Genomic DNA, 18,052 nt, shown 5'->3' on the forward strand with positions numbered 1-18,052 from the left:
CAGTCATAAATCTAAAGAACTTAAATGTCTTCGTTCGTTACAGACATTTCAAAATGGAAGGGATCCATCTGTTAAGAGATATGCTTCAACCAGGGGACTGGTTCGTCAAATTAGATCTAAAAGATGCGTATCTCACAGTTCCTGTGGCCCCGGTGTCCCGGAGTCTTCTCCAGTTCCTTTGGAGGGACCGCATCTGGCGTTTTACCTGCCTCCCATTTGGTCTGTCGTCGGCCCCATGGTGTTTTACGAAACTCATGAAACCGGCAGTGGCCTGGCTCAGAGGGAGAGGAATTCGTCTGATCATTTATTTGGACGACATCCTGATTATGGCTCAGGATCCGCCCCTTTTACTTGGTCATCTGAAGTTGACCCAAGACCTTCTTCAGGGCTTGGGGTTCATTCTCAACCTGGAAAAGTCCTGCCTTTTGCCAACCACTTCCATAGAGTTCCTAGGGTTTACCATAGATTCGGGGAGTCAAACGCTCAGTCTACCCGCGTCCAAGGTCAAGGCGATCCGCAAAGAGATCCGCCATTCTCTCGCCCTTCCTCAGGTGTCCCTCCGTCAACTGGCTCGCTTGATTGGCCTTCTAACCTCTTCCATTCAGGCGATTTTCCCAGCCCCCTTACATTATCGAGCCCTTCAGAGGCTCAAAATTGCTCACCTCAGGGCGGGGGCTTCATTTTCGGACACTCTGATCTTAGACACGGAGACCAGGCACGAACTGGTGTGGTGGATCCACAATTTATCTGTGTGGAATGGCCGAGCCATTTTCGGCCCCAGTCCCGACCTTGTCATCGAGTCGGATGCCAGCCTCATGGGTTGGGGGGCCCATTGTCAAGGGGTGTCCACGGGAGGAGCGTGGTCCCCGGACGAATCACACTTGCATATCAACGCTCTCGAGCTCTTAGCGGGATCTTTTGCGATCCGCAGCTTTGCTCACGGGTCGGCTCGGGCGTGTGTCCGTTTACGGATGGACAATGTCTCGGCTGTCCGTTATGTGAACTGCCTGGGAGGAACGCGATCCAGGGTCCTGTCATCTCTGGCCAAGGATTTTTGGGAGTTCTGCCTGTCCAGGGGGCTGTCAGTGGTGGCCGAATACCTTCCTGGGTTACACAACACGTTGGCCGACTGGAGTTCTCGTTGTCTTTCAGATTCCAGCGACTGGAAGTTGGATTCGGGGGTTTTCCAGGATATTGTATCTCTCTGGGGCCCTTTCTCCATCGATTTGTTCGCGACGCGTTTGAACGCACAACTCCCCAGGTTTTTCAGCTGGCGTCCAGACCCAGAGGCCGAGGCAGTGGATGCTTTCCTTCAGCCCTGGGGCGGGTCTCTGCTTTACGCTTTCCCTCCTTTCGCACTCATCCCTCGAGTGCTTGCTCAGGTGTGTCGCCAACAGGCCCAGATGGTTCTGATAGTTCCTTACTGGAGAACACAGTCTTGGTTTCCCCAGCTACTTTACCTTCTGTCGGAGGAACCTCGGCTCTTGCCATCTTTCCCTCTCCTCCTGCTCGACCCTTACGGCCGTCCTCACCCTCTACTCCTCGACGGCTCGCTTCATCTTCTCGCCTGTCGCATTTCAGGGGTTCCTGGGACTCCTCCAGCTTTTCGGCGGCGACTAGACGTCTGTTGGAGTCGGCATGGGCCCCAGGCACTAGACGAGCCTATCACGCCGCTTGGGACGTCTGGAGTCGTTGGTGCGATTCTCGGGACTTGGATCCCGTACTGGCCCCTGTGACGGACGTTCTTCAGTTCCTCACATCTCTGTTTGAGGCAGGGAGAGCTTACCGTACTCTCAATGTGTACCGGTCTGCCATTTCTTCCGGGCATTCGGGGTTTGATGGTGTTCCCGCAGGCCAACATGCGTTAGTGTGCAGGTTGTTGCGAGGCTGTCGTTTAGCGCGGCCTCCACGACCTCGTTTTTCTTCCACTTGGGACGTGGCGTCAGTTCTTAGGTTTCTAGAGGGTTGGCCTTCCAACTCCTTGTTGTCTCTCCGGCAGCTCTCGGCCAAATTAGTGACCCTTTTGTGTTTGATTTCGTGTAAGCGTGTCTCTGACGTCCGGGCTCTGGATGTCGATGCTCGCTATTTTACGCCGGAGGGAGTTTTGTTTAATATTTCTCGGCGCACGAAGACGGGCATTAAATCCGTTGCTTATCCGTCTTTCCCTTCGTCTCTGCAGTTGTGTCCGGTGGCTTGTCTCAGGGAGTATGAGGCTCGCACTCTGGCTTCTCGCTCTGGGAATGATCCCCAGCTTTTCATCTCCTTCCGCCGCCCCTTTGCGCCGGTTTCAAGCGTCACACTGTCCCGTTGGGTTAAATGGATCCTGTCCCTATCGGGTATCGACACGTCCATCTTTACCGCACATTCTGTGCGTGGGGCAGCGGCTACCTCTATGTCCGTAGCTGGTGCCCGTTTAGAGGATGTATTACGTTTGGCGGATTGGTCCCGAGTCTCTACCTTTCGGGAATTCTATTTTAGACCTGTTCCTCACGCTTTTTCCTCCGTGATTGCTCAGCTTTAAACTAGCAAATATGAGCCTCCGTGTCTTGAAATAAAATTCAGGATTTTCCTAAGTTATGACGTAAAGTCATGATTTTATGAAAGACACGGAGGCGAGTATTTCCCTCCCTTTGTTTTGTACCCACCCATCTGGTCTGGGGGTCTCGGACCTTTCGGAAGTTTACTTATATGTTTTGTTTAATTTCTTATTGTGTCCGCAGGGAATGAGTCCGGGTGTGGTTCCCATACTCGGTTTGTTAGTATCCATATTACCATGATCTTTTATTTTCTCTTCAGGTTGATCACCCTCTGTCTGCTGTTTCCAAGTGTTCACCTTACGGCTTTCCGGTGTTCTCGTTCGCAGCCAAGGTTCGGGCTGTTTGTTGACTGTTCGAGGTTCCAGGTTCTCGTCAGTTGAAGTCCACAAAGAAAGAGGAAGTGTCCATGGGGTGATGCGCCTTATATAGGGGCTATGGGGGTGGAGTTATTACCATGGTTACACTGATGTCATTTTTTTCTTCAGTTATCTTTGCTGCTATGTCTCAGTAAAGAAAGAGTTAAGCAAATACTCGCCTCCGTGTCTTTCATAAAATCATGACTTTACGTCATAACTTAGGAAAATCCTGAATTGTGAGCTCTATTGGGGACAGTCCCCTTTCAGGCCCCCCCCCTTTTTTTTTTTTTTTTTTAAATCGACTTGATTAATTAAGTCTATGTGCATTTTGGTGAATATAATGGGAGCCTGTCCCGAAATATATGTCAAATGTAGAACCCAGACATATTGTGAGGTGAGCATTACACACAGAAAACTGTTAGCATTTGAATACGTATTACAAGACAATGTGTAACAAAGAAAACTTACATTAGATGGTAAACTGAGTTATCTGTGGTGTTACATAGGACTGCAGGTGACATCTACTACATTATGTGTAAAAAGGGGCGTGTCCGGGGGGGGGGTGCAATACACGGCTTTCCCCGGGTGCTGGCAACCCACATTAAGCCACTGTATGCAGGGGTAATTGGTGCTTTTCCAATGAACAAAGACCAATTATCTGCTGTTAATGGGCATCTGTCAACAGATTTGTACCTATGAAACTTGCTGACCCGTTACATGTGCACTTAGCAGCTGAAGGCTGTTGGTCACATGTTCATATGTGCCCACATTGCTGAAAAAATTATGCTTTAATATCTGAAAATGAGCCTCTAGGAACAACGGTGGAGTTACACCTAGAAGCTCCGCTCTCTTTGCAACTGCCATCCCCGATAAAACTGACTGTTACTTTTATTCTACAGGTCAGTACGAATCTGGCGATACCTTGTATGTATAGTTTTTATAGTGATAAAAAAAAAAAAGTGTGGAAAAAAAAATCTGTTTTATTTTTGAAGTTTTAATATATGCAATGCGGGCACATATGAACATGGGACCAACATAGATGCCTTCAGCTGCCAAGCGCACATGCAACTGGCCAGCTAGTTTAATCTGCTGACTGATGTACAGTATTTTACACAAGAACAGGGCCCTGTGATCTCCTGCTTAAATTGAGCAGCAGTCATGCATGTGTGTTACTGCTTCATTCAACTGCATGGGACTGCTGGAGATAACGCAGAACTCAGGTGCTCAGCTATGTCTGGCATTCCCATAACGCCGAGTGTGACCAATGCTCCAATAAAAAAAATGGAGGAACAAGAAGCCCTCATTCGTGTGATCAATTAGGGCCCAAGGGTCTACACCCCACCAATCAGATACTAATCTCCTATCCTGTGAATTAAGGCTGTATTAGATTAAACCATACTGCAGACGATTCTCCAGAGGGAAGAGTTCCTTCTCAACAATCGCATGCTCGCTAGCGGAGAAGACTGCTGCTATTACATGCAGCGATCTCCTCCTCAGTATGGGGAGAAGCAATAGCCAATGCCATCGCGTATCCCCATACTGAATCACTGTTTGCTGGCAGCAGATTGTCATTACACAGCATGATGTGCCTCCGGAAAACGATTTTTAAATCGGTTGAAAGAGTCCAACTGTCCGATGAAGTTTGCTCGTTCATCGGGTAATTGGCGGCAGTATTAAGGTACCTTTACACGCGGCAAATTTTTTGGCCTATAATTCCGCAACAGAAAATCAGTTCCATTTACCTCAAAGGAGCTTGCAGAAATCCATGCTCTTGCTGCCCCATTCAAATGAATGAATTAACTGATTTTCAGTCACAAAATCTGCCACGTGTGAAGGCACCCTTACACTGCCAGATCATCTCTAACGAGCGTTCCTGTGAATGCTTGTTAACAATGAAGTGGCTGACCACTGGCCAGTGTAATACAGCCTTTAGCGATAGTTGCTTGTCGTGGGAAAACCTCATTAAATTCTCGTAGTCCCCAATGTTCTCGTTGGTCTTTCACAATCCATAGTGGGTATGTTACCCTCTCTGGACCTACCTTGTATATTACAGACAGAACAACATCATAAAAAGTTACATTCTTTACAGTAAAATCTGTCCTACGTCTCATAATACAAAATACATGAAAAAAAAAACTGATAATATGAAAGAGAGCAATGACTAGCAGAACACAGTGTTAATCTCAGGACACCTGACACATACAATGTCTGTCATTTTGCATGAATCGAGAGAACCAATTTTAACTAGGCTCCTGAAAAATATAAGCACCTCAGTCAAGAAAAGTCATGCTAACCTACGTTTGTTCACCAAGAAGACTTTCACCTTAAGATATTTTAAAGTCAAAGTTTTATTCGGCTTTACAGCTCTTCCGCAGGATTAATGCCAACGAACTGAAGGAACAGTTGTCGTTTTGATAAATGATGGATTGATATGAAAAGATTTCCACTTGCTAAGATCCAGCAATTATTTTCATCTTACAGTGCATGTGTCTGCCTCCCCACAGAACTTTATGAGACACCGGGAGATTTGCCAGTCTCATTTCAGAGGTCACCTTACGGATTCCATCTCTGAATTGATATCAAAACTACCTTTCTGCTCTATAAAAATTCAAACTGTTTGGAGCTGCCCACACTGAATCTCAATGACATGTAAATGCCTTGGAACACAGCAGTAGACCATTATGATGAGTGCAACGATGAGCACTGCAGACCGTCCTCTCAGGCAAGTATTTTCAAGATATGGCTGATAGATGTGAGCTTGAGTGTTGCTATACCACAGCAAAAAGTAGACATATATATGATGTATAAGGTTTTAGATTACAAATTATATGATTAGTACATGGACGTGGCACAATTAAGAAAGAAATATCCATTTAGCCATTAGTTCCCAAGAACTAAATATTATAAAATATATATATATATATCTATATATATATATACATATTTAGAGTCCAGAAAAATGAACAGCACTCCAATGTGTAGTGAATAAATAAGAACTCCTTTAATCACCCATGCGGTGCCTAAAGGAGGGATTAAAGGAGTTCTTATTTTTACACTACACATTGGAGTGCTGTTCATTTTTCTGGACTATAATTGGGGTAACAAACCTATTCCCTCAGGAACGTGCACCCAGATTTGCTTATTGTCCTGTGCCGCCATTTTTCATTGATTATATATATATATATATATATATATACACACACACACACACATACATACACACGCGCTGTATGGAGATATAGGTGCCAACATGGAGTGGTCATGTGCTGCCAACAAAATGCGATCATAGTAACAATCGGCAGCCCCATCAGTTAGTGTGAAAGCCCTTTAAATGAGCACTGACTTGTTTTAACTAAATCTTATAATGGTCCTACAATGAAGAGTGTACAATGTACATGGTGCAGTTCAGCCATGGGATCCACATGTAGATTGCCAGACCGCACATGGACATGCTATTTGAAACAGTAGCAGGTACCAGTGCATCCCGGCAATTAGTGGTAATTCCCATGTACATCCTGCAGCCTAAGCGCACCGTGAACCGGCACCCTTACTTGAATGAAGAGACAATGAGATACGATGCCACTGTCACTGGTGTAAAGAACAGAGAGACAACGGGGTATACAGTTATATGAGTTTATGAGAGGAGTATGGCCCTTTCAGCTTACAAAACATCCTTATACTAGATATTACGCCACAAGACTAGTAACCATTGCATATAAAGCAGTATGTGAATAAAAACATCACTTTAGTCCAAACTAATTAAAGGGGTAGCTGATATGGTCTGTTATGTCTTCCTTAATTGTATGCGTTCACAGCTGTCTGATGTAGAAAAGAAAGGTGCTAAAAGGAAGCAGGGAAACAAACATTATTCCTCATCTCTCTGTGCCAGATCTCCCGCAGTTGGAAACATGCCTGCTGGAAGCCTTTAGCCCAACATGGCTTTGAACTTGCTTTCACTAGACTCCATTTGAGCTTGCATTATAGCACATGCTAATGAGTACTTGCCATCCTGTAGGGCTTTTTTAAGTTGTTTTCAAAATATGCATTTGTAAATTTCTATTAAAAAGCCTGATTTTGTGTCATTTCATCTGCTGGAAACACATTCAGAAGAGTAAAGCAGGAATTTGCAAGTTTAGTCTCCAAAGAGAATTCAAATTTTTGAAAATAGACGCATTAAAAAATTAAATATAAAAAGCAGATAAAAGTCCACACTAAAAGGCTTTGAAAATGTAACAACAGCTTAGAGACTCTAGATATAACTATTTTTCCAGAGATGTCTGCAAGAAAAACATTATGAAAAATGAATATATCACCTAAGAAAATAGCCTACCGCTACTAGCAATGGCAGAGAGGGTTTTTCAATAAATAACTTCCCATAATTAAAGGAGATCCACAACAAGAACAGCAGGTTTCTCCGTGATGGAGTGATTATATCCTACAGCAGAGGACCCCAACCTTTGCCATTTTAAGGGGCCATTCACAGATATCACTTATTGAAGACACAATGGGGGTCAGATCGGTGTGAATTTGCAGAGGGTGCCTAAATTTAGGTGCCTGGTCGCTCAAAAAGTCCCTAAATGTGACTTTCACACCAGTTTCTGGCATAGGACATCATAATAAATGACTCCCAATATCTTCCAAAAGTGTGGTTCCGACTCTCATGGTCAGGGGTCGAAAAACAGTGCCCAAAAGGATATTGGGACCATGTTTCAGTTGGCCAAACAGAAGGGTGTGTGAATTTACTGCATAACATTTGAGCGTTCATATGTGAATGGAATTTGAGGGACAACTGTTAACACCAAGATGCTTGGCAGATGCGGTGCGGCAAGCACCAAAAAGACAGATGTGAGGCCATGCTCAAGTCAAACCTTTTAATTTCAAAAATATATTCTAGGGAAAGCATCCAACATATATACTAAATATAGGCTGTGATGGATGCCGCAATGGCACCCATCACCCATAGACAATAATGGCATCCCTTTGCATCCTGTTACACATCTGTCACGGGTATCCGTCATCCTCAGGTTATAATGACTTCCGCATGACACAAGGTATACATATAACAGATGCAAGTGATGGATGCCATGCAGTGGCATTCATCGCCAGAGGGTCCGGAAACTAATCGGTCAGAAGCTATCCTGGCATACACAGTAAACAGAAAAACGTGATAGGACAAGGCCCTAAGAGGACACTTCTTTCTATACTGTGCAGGCCAAACTCTCCGGACCACAGCTTTTATTATGGCCATGCTAGAAATAAGACTCTGGAATAGAAGGGAAATAATCAGGTTCTTGTTTTGCCATCCTCCTCTGAGTGAATAAATAACTTCAAGCATATTAGTAGGCAAAGGCTTGATGAAATTATCAGACTGCCACGGTATAAACAATTTTAAGTCAATTTGGGAGCGGAGGTGAATATAGAAAGGAAAAAAAAAATCCCACAAGGCAATCAAGTAAATCAGGTAATTATATCCTGGAAGGGCAGATTACATCATGGAAATTAACTAGGCTGCGGCTCATACCTCAGAGAAAAGCAAAGCTTTCACACACCAATTACACCTTATCATTCTGTGTGTATACATTATATTTACTGATAGGCAAAGCACTTTCTAAACTCTCCCCAGAAATAAACAGTAAATTAATCTAGCGTGAACAATTTAGTCTTTGTTGCCTTTATTAAATTGGTGATTACTAGTAACTTTTCAGCTGTCTAGCGAGATGCATTATATCCATGTACGTAGGAAAGCTATACATCAAGTTTACAGAGAAACCGTCACAAACTCGCTTACGCTGGGTTTAGACCTGAGCGTTCCGAAAGGAGCGCTCTGTATGCGCGCTTGTACGGGCGTTTACAAGCGCGCATACAGAGATAGGCGTGCACACATTGTCGCGCGTTCCCGAAAGTCTATTGTACGGGAACGCGCGACAAACGCTCAAAAAAAGGGTCAGGTACTTGTTTGAGCGTCGGGCGTTTTACAGCGCGATCGTACGCGCTGTAAAACGCCCAGGTGAGAACCATGCTGATAGGGAAGCATTGGTTTCTCCTTGTTGTGCGTTTTACAGCGCATAGGAACGCGCTGTAAAACGCTCAAGTGTGAACCCAGGGTTAAAGGGAATTTGTCAGCTATACTTTCTTTCTGCCATTTTAAACCCAACAGTTTTTTTGGTATTTCCTGAATATAACTATGGGCGCTGCCATCTTGCCCAAGATGTTGTTAATAGCATTTAGAGCAGGCATCCTCAAACTACGGCCCTCCAGATGTTGCAAAACTACAACTCCCAGCATGCCCGGACAGCCTACTGGTATCAGCCTACAGCAGGGCATTGTGGGAGTTGTAGTTTTACAACAGCTGGAGGGCCGCAGTTTGAGGATGCCTGATTTAGAGCTTTATGTTACAGCCACCATGATTTATAGACACACTAGTCTGGAGAGGACTCATTGACTTCTATGTGAGAGTTTTTTGGCATACTTTGTGACCTGTGCAGAGGTCATGAGGGAGTAGATAAGCTATGAAATGTTCTATTGTGAACGGTGGATCCTGTCTTATCTATATATAGGTGATATATGTAATTCTAATCCCGCCTGTAATGATAATGAGGTAACTGCTGGAAAGGCATCTCCTGGGCTCATGCACATGACTGTATTTTTCTTCAGGGTTCTATCCATATCTTTTGCAGCTAGCACACTGATCAATTCTTATCTATGGGGCCATACACAATTCTGCATTTTTTGTTGACCCGTGTGGCTGCCCTGCAAATGACAGAACATATCCTATTCTGGCCCATTTTGCTGATGAGAATAGGCATTTCTATGCATGGGAGTGAGAAAATTGCAGATAGTACATGGAAAGTATCTGTATTTTGCAGATCAGTGATTTGTAGACCAAAATACGGACATGGTTGTGTGTAGGAGACCTTGCAGTGCTTTTATTTTAACACTTTATTTTTATTTTACACTTTGCGTCCCCCATAAGGTCATACAAGACCTCTGGGGGACAATTAACTTCACTTTATTTATTTTTTCCTACTATTGATTTTGCCTGTAACTGGGGCTGACATAGTAGCCCCCAGTTACAGGGGAAATACACCCCCCAGAGAGGCTGTACCGCACAATACAACGCTGTACATCCTCGGTGAGCGCTGTGTATATGGCGATCTAGAAGGCAGGGACACCTGGGAACTGTCCCTGCCTTCCCTCTGGTTTGCCCTGCTGTCACTGACAGCGGGCAACCTGCTCTGCAACTGTACGATTAGTATGCAGCTGCCATCTCTGAATGGATGTTCAGAAACGTCCATTTAGAGATAGGGATCCACCTCCCCTCCCGGATGTTTATAGTCAACGGGCAGATGGGAGGTGGTTAAGACTTATTTTCTAGAAAAAAAATGTTAGGATTTGTACCCAAGCTTGCATAACATTGTTGAAGCCCCATTCACACTTAGGCCTCTTTCACACGGGCGTGAGTTTTTTTTGCCCGGATAAGAGCTGGGTGCGTTGCGGGAAAATGCGCGATTTTTTCTGCGCAAGTGCAAAACATTGTCATGCGTTGCACTCGCGTGAGAAAAATCGCGCATGTTTGGTACCCAAACCCGAACTTCTTCATAGAAGTTCGGGCTTGGGATTGATGTTCTGAAGATTGTATTATTTTCCCTTATAACATGGTTATAAGGGAAAATAATAGCATTCTGAATACAGAACGCATAGTAAACCAGCGCTAGAGGGGTTAAAAAAAAATAAAAAAATTTTTAACTCACCTTAGTCCACTTGATCGCGAAGCCCGGCATCTCCTTGTGTCTCCGCTGCTGATGAACAGGACCTGGGGTGAGCTGCTCCATTAAATACAGGTTAAGGACCTTCGATGACGTCACTCCGGTCATCACATGGTACGTCACATGATCTTTTACCATGGTGATTCACCATGGTAAAAGATCATGTGATGACCGGAGTGACGTCATCGAAGGTCCTTAAACTCTATTTAATGGAGTAGCTCACCCCAGGTCCTGTTCATCAGCAGCGGAGACACAAGGAGATGCCAGCTTCACGAGCAAGTGGACTAAGGTGAGTTAAATTTTTTTATTTATTTTTTAACCCCTCTAGCGCTGGTTTACTATGCATTCTGTATTCAGAATGCTATTATTTTCCCTTATAACCATGTTATAAGGGAAAATAATAATGATCGGGTCTCCATCCCGATCGTCTCCTAGCAACCATGCGTGCAAATCGCACGGCATCCGTACTTGCTTGCGGATGCCATTCGATTTTCACACACCCCATTCACTTCTATGGGGCCTGCGTCACGTCAAAATCGGAAAATATAGAGCATGCTGCGATTTCAACTGAACGCACAAGTGATGCGTTAAAAACATCGCTCATGTGCACAGCCCCATAGAAATGAATGGGTCAGGATTTAGTGCGGGTGCCATACGTTCGCCGCACGGATCGCACCCGCACGGAAAACTCGCCCGTGTGAAAGGGGCCTTACAGTGGGATCCAGACATTTTCTGGAGATTATCCACCGGGGCTGCATGTGTGAATGCAAATATCCACAATATCTGTCCAGGACTTTACCCAGACTTTTTCTCCCCAGAGCCCTAGTACTAACTCCGGGTTATGTCCAAGTGAGCTCATGTGTGAAAACAGCAGTAAATGTTCCAGAAAATCACAGTGGGCCAAGCCTAAAGTTCCCACCCATTGCCTGGTGACCTGGAACATTTCCTCTGTAATAAGAATGCACCCGACATGGAACATATCTGGGTTGATAGCTACATGTGTGAAAGGCCAACTACAGTAAATCTCTGGCCCTGAGTTTAGGTGTAAAAACAAAAGAAAAAATACAAAAAAATAGTGTCATGTCAGATAGTTGAGGGTCCAGGTGCTAAAATCACTATTGCAAAGGTGCAGAAGAGCTTAGCTGTGCCTTTTCATTCCTCTTCGCGTGTACTCTGCTACCCTCAGAGTCCATACACCACTTTCTGATGAGAGTGGAACAGTTACTTCTGCCCTTTAGTTTTAGCAATCAGTGGGGATTAGAAATAAAGTTTTTAAAACAAGACCATACTAATCTCTCATTATTTCTCTTTATGAGTTGGGCAGCACATATGCTTTTTCAGTATGAACAATTTATTTCACACAAAAAAAAAAAAAAAAAACATTTTCCAGCCTGGCTCATCACATTTCTGGTTGTCCAAACCCACTGCACATTTGTGACATTGCAAATACTTATTTAAAGCAAGGTAAAAATAATGCTTAAAATAAAATAAAAGTGCTCTTTGAAATAATTCAGATTCCTCTGTGGGTTTAGAGGAGTGCAGCAGCAGATACTCCATCATGAGTTCCCATTCTGCTTTCAAGGATGCCCTCTCTGCGTTCAGCACTAGCATAATGGAGACGTTTCTTCTACTCCTCTCCCCACATCTATGTTCCTGCCTGAAACCTCAGGTAGAGAAGATTACATTTACATTTCAGAAATTACTGCTACATCTCCCCTGAGACACTACTAAGTACAACATACGTTTTCAATGACATCAAGATATTTCATTAGCAAGGTCAGGAGGCCACAAACCCAATGCCCAAGAGGATTAACAGAGGACATTGTGTACTGATATTTAATTGTGGACTAAATAGGGCTACATATAGGCCAATCATTCTGCTTGACATTTGACCATTTCAGGCCATTTCACACAAGATATTCATGTTCATCCCTCAATGCTTTCATTGATCTTTATAGGGATGAGCCTTTTTAGAGTCACAAGTGATCTTTATTGTGTATGGGTACTTGTCACATTCCTCCATTTATAATGATACAATACCATAAAGTATTTGGGTTTTTTTGTAGACTTTTTTCCATGCAAATTGATCAAATGACCAATGAGAAGTCAATGTCTGAATGAAAACTTTAGAGCAATACAACCAGCCTAAAAAGAAGTGACATACAACATATTACAAACCTACTCCTGCCCAACCACGCAGAGTGATACGTCACACACTGAAGTTATACTGTATATAAAGAGCTTAAACCAAATCAGTTATAACCCACGTTTTTCTATAGCTCTCCACTGGATGAATGCACCCCCCAATGTATGTGCAGGAATTGTGAACGCCTGCACTAAAGCATCCAGTAATCTTGAGAGTAATGACAATGGCTAGGCTAAATCCATGTCAGCCTATGACAACGTTCCCACAAGCACATCACAGTTAAAGGGTTGTGCAGAGATTTATATTGATAACCTATCCTCAGGATAGGTCATCAATATCTGATCAGTGGGGGTCCGAGATCCAGCAGCCCCTTCGATCAGCTGTTTGACGATGAGTTGGCGCTCCATGCAAGTGCCGATTCCTGGTAATTACACCATGCGTCATCTCCTATGGAGCGGCAGCATAGTGTGATTCACTTGAATGGACTGAGTACTCGTCATTACACTGCACTTCCAAGAAGAACCCTACCCCTGCTAACGTGACTGGTACAACCAAAATTAACTGTTGTTTCAGCTTCTTCTGAGGAGACTGAAGGTTATACTGTTGCAAGAAATAGAACTGTTTTGTATTGAGATTTTAGATGTCCACAAGCTGGTCTAGGTTAAAGGGGTTGTCTAAGGGTTTTTAAGAGATGGGCTATCAGGATAGGCCATCACTAGCTGATCAGCGGGGGTACGACCCTCAGCAACCGACCCCCCCGATCAGCTGGCCTGTGTAGCTACAGAGCAACAGCAACACTGGCAGTGGGAGCTCGCTACTACAGTGCTGCTTGCATTGACTTCAATAGGCGCAGCGCTGTAGTAGTAAGCTCCTGCCGCTACAATGTTGATGGTGCGCTGCAGCTCCAGCGCTGATTTCAGTCCATGGAGCTACATAGACCAGTTGATGAGCAGGTTTCCGGTGTGTTGGACCCCCACTGATCAGCTCGTGATGACCTATCTGATATGCCATCACTTAAAAAACTGTGGACAACCTGGAAACATTTACCAGTTCTGACCAGATACATGTTGCATCCTACCTTAGGTGCACCATGTTGGATATAGAAGAACTTTCATCAGGACTTGCGCTGACGTCACCGCTCTCACCATATGGTGAGCGCAATGACGTCAGCACAGGTCCCTTTGCAGGTCCTGCAAGAAGAAGAAAGAAGACTATAACGGTTGCACGATCAAGTGGATGAGGTGAGAACTTTTTCTTCTTATTTTTTAACCCACAATGGACATTTTACTTAGCGCTCTGTATTAAGAATGCCATTATTTTCCATATATAACCATGTTATAATGGGAAATAAAATCTACAGAACACTGAACCCAAACTTCAGTGAAGAAGTCCGGGTTCGGGTCTGGGTACCATATTCAATATTTTATCACGCGCGTGCAAAAACGCTTTGCACTTAAGCGGAAAAAACTGGACAACGCAACGTAAGACAAATTGCGTGCGAACTCCCGCGGGTTTCACTGAACCCGCCCGCAACGCATCCAGACTGAATCCGGCACGCTCGTCTGCAAGTGGCCTTTAATCCGTCTTTACTCAAAGTTTACTTTGAATAATTTAGAATAAAAAAAGGAAAAGACAAATAAAAAAGCTGGTCTCAAGATATTAAACATGTTTGCAATTTAATGGTTCATTGCACTTTTATTTTAAGTCATATTTTAAGTCTAAGGCTACTTTCACACTGGCGTTTTGGCTTTCCGTTTGTGGAATCCGTACAGGGATCTCACTAGTGGTCCAAAACAGATCAGTTTTGCCCTAATGCATTCTGAATGGAAAAGGATCCGCTCAGAATGCATCAGTTTGCCTCCATTCAGTCTCCATTCCGCTTTGGAGACGGACACCAAATGCTTGCAGTGTTTTGGTGTCCATCTGATGAAACTGAGCCAAACGGATCCGTCCTGGCACACAATGTAAGTCAATGGGGACGGATCCGTTCTCTCTTACACAATAGAAAACGATTCATGGGAATCATGACGGATCAGTCTTGGCTATGTCACAGATAATACAAACAGATCTGTTCATAATGAATGCATGCAGTTGTATTATTCTAACAGATCCGTTTTTGCAGATCCATGACGGATCCGCCCAAAACGTGAGTATGAAAGTAGCCTAAAGCTGAAATTTCTCTCTCCCTACATGTACTTACAAACTATAATTATTTCTAAAATTATAATTTATATAGTGCTCTATAATTTATGAAACAATGTAATACACCTGCATATTTTTATCCTCTAGAAATGTGACAATGTATGTGCAGCAATAAATAATAAAAGGGTCACCTGTCTAGGAAACCACACAAAAGACTAGGCAGAAGCAGATTATCCTGCCAGGGGCCAAATATCTCATCCATAACACGAGAGCAGAGGGGCCTTATAGGTGGGATATGCAGGGGTGAGATAAAATGCTACTGTACGATGAGCTATAAATACACACAGGCCCTGTGGGTGTCCTAAGCATGGGTAACAGAGTGAGTCTTCCAGCTTATCCTTGTATAGCCATGTATGTTATTGCCCCATGTTAGTGCATCTTTTTCCCCGCCAACCCCTACTGTCCTAAATTCTACATTTGCATACACATCTTCTATCACCTCCAGTTCTTCTCTATATGAGCTGTTCTCAATGCAGACTTCTGTAGCACCTCCTCTGGCTCCATTTCTCAGCTCTTATATTACAGATAGGTAGTACATGTCTGCACACACACTGTCATCCAACACTTGCTCTCCTTCTCTAGGCTAGTTTCACACCTCTGGTGTGAATTTCATCAGGCTGTTTATGCAGAGAACAGTCTTCCAGATGCAGACAAAATGTTCGTCAGCCCCATTAAGTAAAATGAGGTCCGGCAGAGAACCGGCTGCATTCCGGTAGACAATGCGGAAAATTGGCCAGACACAAACTGCTGCATGCTGCGGTTTGTGTCAGGCCGATTCCCGGTATTGTCTGCCAGAACAGCCTGCCGGAATTCACATTGGAGGTGTGAAACTAGACTTAATCAGTCACCTCTCTCTCCATGGATGCACTTGTTATACCTTGGCACTCAGAGCATAAGAAACTAATCAGATACAACTGAAACACTTCATTTGAGCAAATAAAATCGATTTTTATTGTTAAATCCACAAAATGTGCCTCCAACAATACCACCTTCTTTGTCTACTCATTTTTAGGCCCTGCAAGGGTGGAGATGGCTATAAAGTTGGCCATTCACAAAATATAACTGTTACCCAATAGTGATCCCTAGGCTGAGTATGTATGCTTACTGTACATTCAGGAGTAGACCCGCTGCTGCCAGACACAATTTGCGATGCCGATATGCCAGGGGACAAAGAACTAGACAAAACCCAACGTATCCTGCTTCATCTACCAAGGTGGTGGCAGACAGTGGGGACCACATACATATTACAGCATTACAGATGAGCCCAGGTTCACATCACCATTTAGTTTTCCATCCCTCTGATCTGTCATGGATCCTGTATTTTAAGCATCCATTATACTCAGTTATGCACATTTTGCATCTGTTTTAGCCATTTCTGTCTGAGATCCATTATTATAGACTGAAAAGGAAGTCCTACATGCAGGAATCTTTATATTAATATAAAATATTTTCACATATCCTACACAAATACATCAATTTGAACCCATTATCTAACATACAATCAGTCATTCCACAGGGTCTGCACTTTAACTTGACTATTGCAGAACACATTTATGTTAAACACTGATTCAAATAAACAATGCAAAGCATTAAAGCCTTTATGTCAAATGGTGAAAAGAAAGCTTGGAAATCAGAGATTGTTACCAAGTATGGATCGCATACTAAAGAGCCTCTGTCAGCATGATCTACCCTATCAAACCATGTAGCCTGACAGGGTTGATAATGCTGAATAAACCCATACCTTTCTTTCCTTTGTAGCTTGCATGGTTGTGGAGAAATTAGCACTTTAATATGTATGCAAATCAGCAATTGGAGCACCAAGGGGAAGGTTTTAGAGTTTGAGCACCCCTACAGCTATGCCCCTAGTACTTATTATACTCTCCCTTCACTCTGACATGGCTAATCGCCCTGTGCAATGGTTCCTGTTGCTGTAACACACTGATAATAACTGTGCTCCACTGCTATATATGCAATATGGAGTCATTGGTGGCAGCGGAGCAAATGCTTTGCAGGGAGCAGATAATACTTTTACCTTTCCATCCTGCCAGCTGCAGCGCTCCGCCACTGTGTATGAAGCCGTTGGTATGTCATATGGTGCTCAAAGGCTACAGTCAGCGCCTTGGTGCTCCAACTGCTGATTTGCACAAACATAAACGGGCTCATTTCTCCACAACCATTCAAGCTACAAAGAAAAGAAAGGTATGGTTTTCTTCAACATGATCAGTCCTATCAGGCTATATGGTTTAATAGGGTGGATCAAACTGACATAGCCTCCTTAAATATTGCTGGTCAAGGTGTATACTATCCTACAGTAAAAGGCTTCACAATGCTTCAACACATTCCGCATGAGCAGTATACAATAAACACAACATAAAGGACAACACTCATTACATGAAACACAGGACATTATAAAAGAGTTTTCTCTTGTGAAAGGCTGTCCACAGAAGCAATCCACAGCAAAATTAGAAGCTTTCCTTGAACACAGATTATTAAATATAGCACACACAAAAGTCTTGTGCAGCAGATCATGTTTTTGTTCTCGTCAGCGACTTCTCAAATCCGTTCTATGAAATCACACTGAAAACTTGTAACCAAACCTGGCAATGTGAATGTCAGCCCACATAGCGGATCAAATAAGCCTTCGAGTGAGTGTAATTTGTAGATGTGCAGCAGTTTTTCTGACATGTGACTTCTGTGGCTAACCTCACTAGATGCTATCAATTGATTCCAGTAAAGAATAATTAGGTGTGAGGTTTCCAAGAGAGATGTGCGTGACAAGAACAACTTTTCACACCATCTTCTGTGGACATACAGAGGCTACCATAGCACTAAATTTCCCACTAAAGCTAAAAGCACAAAAACAACCATGATAACAATCTACGGTTTCAGAATAACTGTACAAAAAGTATATTTGGTTTCCTTTTGTCTGCCTGCTGATGTTTATTTGCCCATCTAGCTTAGGTTGCATAGGTCTATTTCAAGTACAGCCACACGTGTCATAGATGCTGCAGATCTCTCCAGCAGACTTTAGAGCTAGATATCCAG

General features: G+C 43.6%; 1 protein-coding gene across 14 annotated transcripts in view; it reads right to left on the reverse strand.

Annotated features, from left to right (window-relative positions):
* Window positions 1–18,052, reverse strand: part of FBRSL1 (fibrosin like 1) — a 545,433-nt gene that overhangs the window by 206,999 nt on the left and 320,382 nt on the right. The gene's annotated exons all lie outside the window — the stretch shown is intronic.

The sequence above is a fragment of the Bufo gargarizans genome, chromosome 1 (genome assembly GCF_014858855.1).
Source record: "Bufo gargarizans isolate SCDJY-AF-19 chromosome 1, ASM1485885v1, whole genome shotgun sequence".
NCBI classification, from domain to species: Eukaryota; Metazoa; Chordata; class Amphibia; order Anura; family Bufonidae; genus Bufo; species Bufo gargarizans.